The sequence below is a fragment of the Triticum dicoccoides genome, chromosome 1B (genome assembly GCF_002162155.2).
Source record: "Triticum dicoccoides isolate Atlit2015 ecotype Zavitan chromosome 1B, WEW_v2.0, whole genome shotgun sequence".
Taxonomy (NCBI): domain Eukaryota; kingdom Viridiplantae; phylum Streptophyta; class Magnoliopsida; order Poales; family Poaceae; genus Triticum; species Triticum dicoccoides.
The window spans coordinates 234,539,378-234,547,274 of record NC_041381.1 but is presented as its reverse complement, the minus strand read 5'-3'; positions in this window follow the sequence as shown (position 1 = coordinate 234,547,274).

Sequence of the window (7,897 nt, the reverse complement as noted above, 5' to 3'; positions counted from 1 at the left end):
CCGACAAACCCATAGGCATCACTAACCACTCATACAAGCCAAATTTGGTTTTGAAAGCAGCTTTCCATTCATCACCTTCTTGAATGCGGATTTGATAATAGCCGCTTTTAAGATCAATTTTTGAGAAAAAGTTGGCTCCACTAAGTTCATCAAGCATATCATGTAAGCGAGGAATGGGATGCCTATATCGAACGGTAATGGCATTTATGGGTCTACAATTGGAACATTAGCGGAAACTTCCATCGGGCTTAGGCACAAGTATAACGGGAACGGCACAAGGGCTCAAGCTTTCACGTACATGACCGTTGTCGATTAGTTTTTGTACTTGCCGTTGAATCTCCTTGGTTTCTTCAGGATTGACACGGTATGGAGCTTTGTTCGGAAGTGGTGCTCCGGGGATGAGGTCGATTCGATGCTTAATGCCTCGAAGAGGAGGTAGACCCGAAGGTAGCTCATCGGGGAAAACATCTTGGAATTCCTACAAAAGAGATTGAAACACTAAAGGTAGCTCGTGAGAGGTGTTAGTTGTTGGCTCTCCATCCTTGCACACAAGGACAAAGTGCATCACACTCGATGGGTTCTCACACACTTCTCTCATCTCACTTTTGGTGGCAAATAAGATGAGATTTTTCTCTCTAGGCGAAGAGGCACGCAAGTTTGGCTTGTGGCTCTCACTCACTTTTGGGTGGGTCACTTTCTCACTCTTCTCTCCATGATGGGTGGCTTGATTGTCGGCTATCACTTGACTAGGAGACATAGGTCGTAGCACATATTCCTTCCCTTTCATCTTGAATCTATAGTGATTGGTGCGCCCATTGTGGATGACACCACGGTCGAATTGCCATGGTCAACCAAGAAGGAGGTGGCAAATGGTCATTGGGACCACATCACACTCCAAAGTGTCTACATAAGCACCAATTTTGAAGGAGACTTGGACCGTATGTTCAACTCATATAGTGCCGGAGTCACTTAGCCATTGAACCTTGTAGGGGTGCGGGTGCTTCTTCTTGATTAATTGAAGCTTGGGGCATAGTTCTTCACTTTCCAAGTTGTGGCAACTACCTCCATCGATGATGACCCTTACGGACCTTCCATTGATGCCGGCCTTAGTGTGGAAGATGTGGTATCGTTGGTCTTCTTCTTGTTGATGTTGAAGTGTCAAGACTTTGGAGACAACGAGAGCGTGGCTCAAATCCTCATCACAAAAGACTTGATCATCTTCATCCTCGTTCATGCGCCGGTGCATGGCCACTTGTTCACGAGCTTCCATCTCCTCTTCACTCATGGAGTCATATGTGCCATCGTCGTTGAGGATCATGGTGCGCTTGTTCGTGCATTGATAGGACTTGTGGCCTCGGCCGCCGCAAGTGAAACACTTGAAGGAGCTTGTCTTGACGGTCTCATTGGTTGGAGTAGATGATGAAGCACGCGTCTTGAGCTTGCTTGTAGTAGGAGGAAGACGACTTGAACTTGCCGAAGTTTTCTTGTAGCTTGACTTGTCGTTGTTGCTTGTAGAAGGCTTGGTTGATGTAGATGTTGGATGAGTTGTTGAAGCTTGGATGTTGGAGAAGCCGTAGGTCTTGGATGAATACTTGGTGTACTTGAAGTCATCTTGCACTTGACGTTCCGCCTTGGTTGCTTGATGTACGAGCTCAATGAGGTTGGAGTAGGGTTGGAAGTCGGCAATCTTCTTGATGGGATGATTGAGTCCATTCAAGAAACGTGCCATTGTTTGCTCATCATCTTCCGTGACATTGGCTCGAATCATGGCAATGTCCATTTCCTTGTAGTATTCTTCAACACTCTTTGTTCCTTGCTTGAGGAGTTGTAGCTTCTTGAAGAGATCGCGGTTGTAGTAGGTTGGCACAAAACGTGCTCGCCTGACTTCCTTCATTAGAGCCCAAGTTTTGATAGGTGGTTCACCTATTGCTTCACGGCGCTCAAGGACTTGTTCCCACCATATGAGCACATAGTCTTGGAACTCAAGTGATGCCATAGCGATCTTCTTCTCTTCCTCATAGTTGTGCAAGCGGAAAATTTTGTCGACCTTCAATGCCCATGAGAGGTATTCTTCGGGATCATTGCTTCCATTGAACTTGGGCATTGTGAATATGAGCTTTCCATAGCATTGCTCTTCATTGTGGTGTTGGCGATGGTGATGATGACGCCCTTGACGTGGAGGGTAATCATCCTCATGTTGCTCTTGTCGCGGATGAAGTCCATGATCAACTTGCTCTTGTTGAACTTGAGGTTGAGGTGGAGCTTGACGTGCTTGTGGAGGAGCTTGTGGAGGAGCTTGTGGAGCCTGACGTGCTTGTGGAGGAGCTTGTGGAGCTTGACGTTGCACACTCGGTTGGTAGTTCCTCTCTTGGATTTCTTCTCGAAGAGCTTCCTCTTGATTGCGCCGTTCGCGATTGCGGTTGGTGATGGCTCGGCTTGATTCTTGAAGGGCATGTTGCGCCTCAAGAGCTTGCGCTTCTCGTTGTTATTGTTGAAGACGTTGAGCCTCAGCGTCCTGTTCCTCTTGGTGTAGACGCGCTCGTTCTTCTTCTTGGCATCGTAGTCGTTGCCGCTCTTGAGCTTGAGCAAAAGCGACTTGGTTTGATTGAGGACGAGGAACTTGCTCATCAACTTGCTGTTGTGAATGCTTGTCATGTAGCGGGTTCCGACATGCATGCCGGTCTTGACGCGCGGTTCATCGAAGAATGGTTGATGACGGTGTACTTGAGCCGAAGAAGGTGTCGTCGGAGTGTTGACTCGAACGGCTCCGTCTTGAGGATGAAGAAGTGGAAGGATGCCGATTCCTCATCAAGGCGCGGATCTCGTCCATTCTTGCATCATTCTCTTGCTTGTGGGAGTCGAACTTGTTGTCGAAGTGGTCTCTTGTACGTTGCTCCGAGAGTCGCAAGTCGGTGGCGAGGTTGTCGATGCGGTCGCTCATAGCTTGTTGCTCTTGGTGTAACGCCCTTTGGGCACCAAAGAGGTGGCTCTTTGTGACGAATGATGACATGTCGTCGCCGTTGTCGATAAGAGGTGGATTTGTAGAAGAACTTGGCCTATCCATCATTCCAAACAAAATGTGAGTGGTAGAAGGAAAAGAACGTGTACCAAATGTACCTTGACCGAAGTTGAAGATGAATCAATTTCACTCAAATGTGGACAATGAAATAGCACTTTTGGTACCAATTCTTGTCGGTTCGCACACCTACACACGTAAAAGCTTTTAGTGGAGCTTGGTTAGGATGGTGGCACATAATTTGATGCAATAGTAAGTGAGCTTCAATAATTTTGGAAAAGGTTCACAAATTTGCAAATGCAACAAGTAGACCAAGCAAGTAATGGTACACGGAAACACACATGCAAATAGATAAGTGGGATTGTGCAAACCAAAAGTGAGCCAAAATGTGGAAACCACGAAAATGCTCTTGTTGCACAATACTAGAGAGACGCTAGCACGATTGCACAATAGGCGGATATGCAAACTTGTGCACAACATATTAGGCAAAAATGCAACTATCTCTATCCCAAGTATGCTATATGTATGGTATTTCGGTGCAATGATCCAAGATGATCCAATATGACAATCTTAATATAGTATGATGCTATGGTTCTTGTTCATAAGCTCTTTGCTTATCTTTCCTCTTTGCTTAAAAGCTTGGGTGGCTCTTTCACTTCTGAGCTCTTTTCTCATGCAAAACTTCACGAACCAAGATAGCAATTGTGTATGGTATGACAACTTTTTGACACACAAGTGGATCCCAAGATATGCACCACTATGGTATGGTATGTATGATATGGAGTATGATCCCTAATGTGCACAAGTCACGTTGCCGGCAATACTCAATGGCTAGTCTCGATGGGTAAGCTACGCAAAAGTAGGGACATGTGGGGTATCAATGCAATTGCAAGGTATGACAAAGATGTCGTCGAAGTTATCGTCCTTGGCGATGATGAGACCCTTGCGAAGATGAGCCGTGGTGGTGATGACGTCAACCGTACCAAGATAGCCGAAACACAAAAGGATACGGGATCCACAACTCAAAATCTCAAGGACCAAAATATGGCAAAGTCGTCATAGGAGGTATCGGGGAAGATGGTGGAGTATGCGTGTTTGGAAGATGTGGTGGAATGTGGGGTTGTGGTGGTGGTCAATACTGTCAAAGTTCAGTTTCGTCAGGGTTTTACGGACGTCCGGGCTTTTACGGTCGTCCGGACTTCGTCGGACGTCCGACCTTTTTCGGTCGTCCGGAGCCTGGGCAAAAATTGGGCTCGGGGAGAAGAACTGCGAGATTTCCGGGGAAGAAGAAGATGGTGAGGTCGAAATCGAGTGATATGGTGGATGGAAAAGGGTGGGGAGGGTGGGGGAAGCTAGATCCACACATAGCAACACAAATCCATGGGCCAAATCCAACAAAATCTCAACTCACCAACAAATCACAAAAAAATTTGGGGCTATTTTTGGTGGGGAATTTTCGGAATTAGGACGAAAACAACAAAATCAAGCTAGAAGAAGAGGGGTAGGGGCTCCAAAAACGTGATCAACGTGGCTCATTATACCAAGATGATGTAGGGTGGAAACCTAGGTGGACGATCTTTCACGTTTGGAGTGGATCCTACGGAGAAACATGAAGAACACGTGGAAGCACAAAGGGGAAAACACGGGGAAAATGAGAGAGAATCACGAAACCAACAAGGAATCAATCACACGAGTGCTAGATCACCAACAACATAGAGTAACATATGATCCACAATCAACAAAGGTAAGGATACAAAGGAACCGTTCTTCTCCGTACGGAGGTGTTGATGATCTTCCCTAGAAAGGGGTCTTGAATCCGCTTGGGGGATCTTCTCCGAAGAGGTCATGAGCTCCGAGGAGAAGTAACCAAGTGGATGAACAAGGCTCTCACACAAATATGTAGGTGGGAGAGACCTATTTATAGTCGTAGTGCAAAAGGAGGCCAAAGTGAAGGGGTATAAGGGCTCCAGCCCGTGGGTGCGGTCACTCAGGGGTCGGATGTCCGGAAGGCGTCGGATGTCCGGAGGCTCGGGACGGTCCGGACTTCCGCCCTGGCTTGTGCGTCCGTAGAATCGGCTCGGTCGTAGGCGCGTCGGACGTTCGGAGGGGGTCGGTCGTCCGGAGCTTCGTGACGGTCCGGACGTCCGGAAGTCGTCGATCGTCCGTAGATTTGGCTCGGGTGCTTGCCGTCCGGTCGTCCGGTCCGCCTCGGACATCCGTAGATTTGGTTTGGGTGGCGAAGTGCCGGACGTCTAGAAGGCTCGGTCGTCCGTGTCCTGGAACTCGTCGGACGTGCGGACTTGGTCGGTCGTCCGACGCATGTAGCTTCAGCAGCATCTCTTCTTCTTCTTCAACACGCTTGGGGTCCTCGTCGTCTTGGCTCTTGCAAGTAGTTATTCCTTGGCTCACCTACATGTACCTGATTACACATAGAGTTTCCGAATGAGGTAGTAGCCATGTCTCGTGAGTAGGAAAAGGGTGTTCGGAGAGGAGCGAGTTCACCTTATCTTTGATAGCCTTAGCTCGGGCTCGAGTCATGGGTCCACATGGTGTTAAGGGAGATGTAGATGCGTCCATGGGGATGAGCGAGGGATGCTCCGCATCAGGCACTCTGCAGGAAGCACTGCAACGGGCATCCATCATGGAGGAACACACCCTGATGGGTGTGGTTATGGAAAAGGTTCGTCCGGAGAGAGCGGACTGACCGAAGCCTTCAACAGCCTTCTGACGGGCTTTGAGGTATGAGATGTAATACTCTTTACAAGTTTGTTCGTATGTATATATATGTGAGGCAGAACCCATGTGTAGACAATAGACCCTGAAACTCTGTCCAGATTGGAGCAATCCGGATATAGGATCAAAAACAAATTGACAGTGTATTGTACTATGTTGTTGGATAGGCTTCTATGCTAGCGGCTACTACCCAGGCCGTAGAAGTTGACAAGCTCAATCGGAGGCTTCGGCTATCTGATGAGGAACTCGACGACATCAACAAGCAGTTAACGAAATCCAAGGTATGCGGCACTATCACATACGCGAAAGTGATATGTTTGTTAATCTTTGATACTCACTAAATGTTATAAATGTACTCACAGTTGGCGCAGCCAAGGTCGAGTCCCTCAAGAGCACCCTCACCCAAGCCAAGAAGGAAGCGGAGGTGAGCAAGGAGGCCGCGGACAAAGCGGCCAAAGAGTTAGAGGTGGAGCAAACCACCCACCGAAGACATGAGGCGCGGGTGGGGGAGGTCGAACAGGAACTCAAGGACGACATTGCCAAGTACGAGTCCTTGTAGCAGAAGAGTTCGGAATAGACCTCCGAGCTCACCAAAGCGCTGGAAAGCACAAAAGAATCCCGGGTTGAAGCCCACAGCGCTCGCCAGGAGATCCAAGAGGCGAGGCAGATAGCGGTTGGTAAGGCCTTTCTCATGGAGAGTAAATTTACAAGGAAGCGGTATATTTTGTTGACCCGGGTTTGGAGTTCTCTATGCGCATTTGCGGATCTACCGAGGAGCATTGCTAACGCCACCAAGTTCTTCTGCGCCGAGGAGGGGAGCTCCATGGAGAAGCCATCCTGGTCGCAATATCTTGCGCCAGAGTATCCGGCGCCCCTCAGCAATCAGCTAAAGCAGCTGACGGAGCTGCACAGGGTGGCCGACCTAGTCATGAAGGACGTAATAGCCCGTCTTTGGCTAGCCGAGCCCATACCCAGCAGCTACTTTGTACTTGACGCGGCTGGCCAATGCATGTCCTCGGGTGGATGCCATCAAGAAGTCGGCCTACATAGAAGGTGCCTGGATGGCCTTTGCCCGAGTGAAGGTGCAATGGGCAAACATGAAGGCCACCGAGATTTCCACTACGGGGCCACCTGAAGGTAAGGATCACCGGCGGCTGGAGAAGTACTTCGGCAAGGTCCTCAAGGGAGCTCACGTTGTAGAGGTCCAGTGCTCAAAGGACATCATATTTAATTAGTAGAGTCCGGTTTGTTAGAGTCATGTACTGAACTTGTGGTGTAAAATAGTTATGATTGCACTTTATGATAGTTTCTCCTCCTGTTTGGCCGTTTATAAGTCTGAAAGTTTACCAGCCGTCGGCTTCTGCCCCCACGTAAATATTACAGGGGTGTTCGGGAACGCATGACCGCACTTTATCCAACGTCTTGGTCTGATGTAGGAGGTGTCTTGCGAGGTGAACTAGGCAATCAAACTATGCAGCTTTAATACTTTCACTTAGCCATAAGAGTCCATTGGTGGTGCTAAGTACTAGCCCCTTGATGTGTGAGCGGCAATTCGGAGTGCGGCGCCTTTGCAACTCAGCGGTCGAAACCCAGCCCCTCGTTTGACATGGCATAAATCGCGAATGATTTGTAGTATAACACTGAGTCACCAGATCGCTGATCCGCTCTCGCATATCATGACAGTTAGTTTTCGGCTTTCTCTACTAAAGTACTTAACCGGGCGAACCAGAAATAAAATCGCAGTAGTTCTCACTTTACTACCTTAGCCGAAATTGCGGAACGTAAGGTGGCAAACATAGGAGCCAGGCAAGCCAACGATATACCAAAGACATGATTCGGAGCCAACACATATAATGCAATATCCGGGACGCCGAAGAGTTCCCTATAGGTGTTCGGACTTAAGAGTTTGCGGGGCCGGATACAACCCCTGGTATGAAGGTCGTGCCGAGCCACGTGTGTCAGTCAAAGGTAAGGGGGGAACACAGATGACAAGATAATAGAAGAATCCCACCAAGAAGGTGACCAATATCTGCTCCTTTATATCCTTATTGATACGTTGAGGCGTGTGTCGACAGGCAATGCCATTCAATATTAATGTCATATTACATGCCTAACAAAAAAGGAAAAGGTTTTACATAAGGGAAAGTC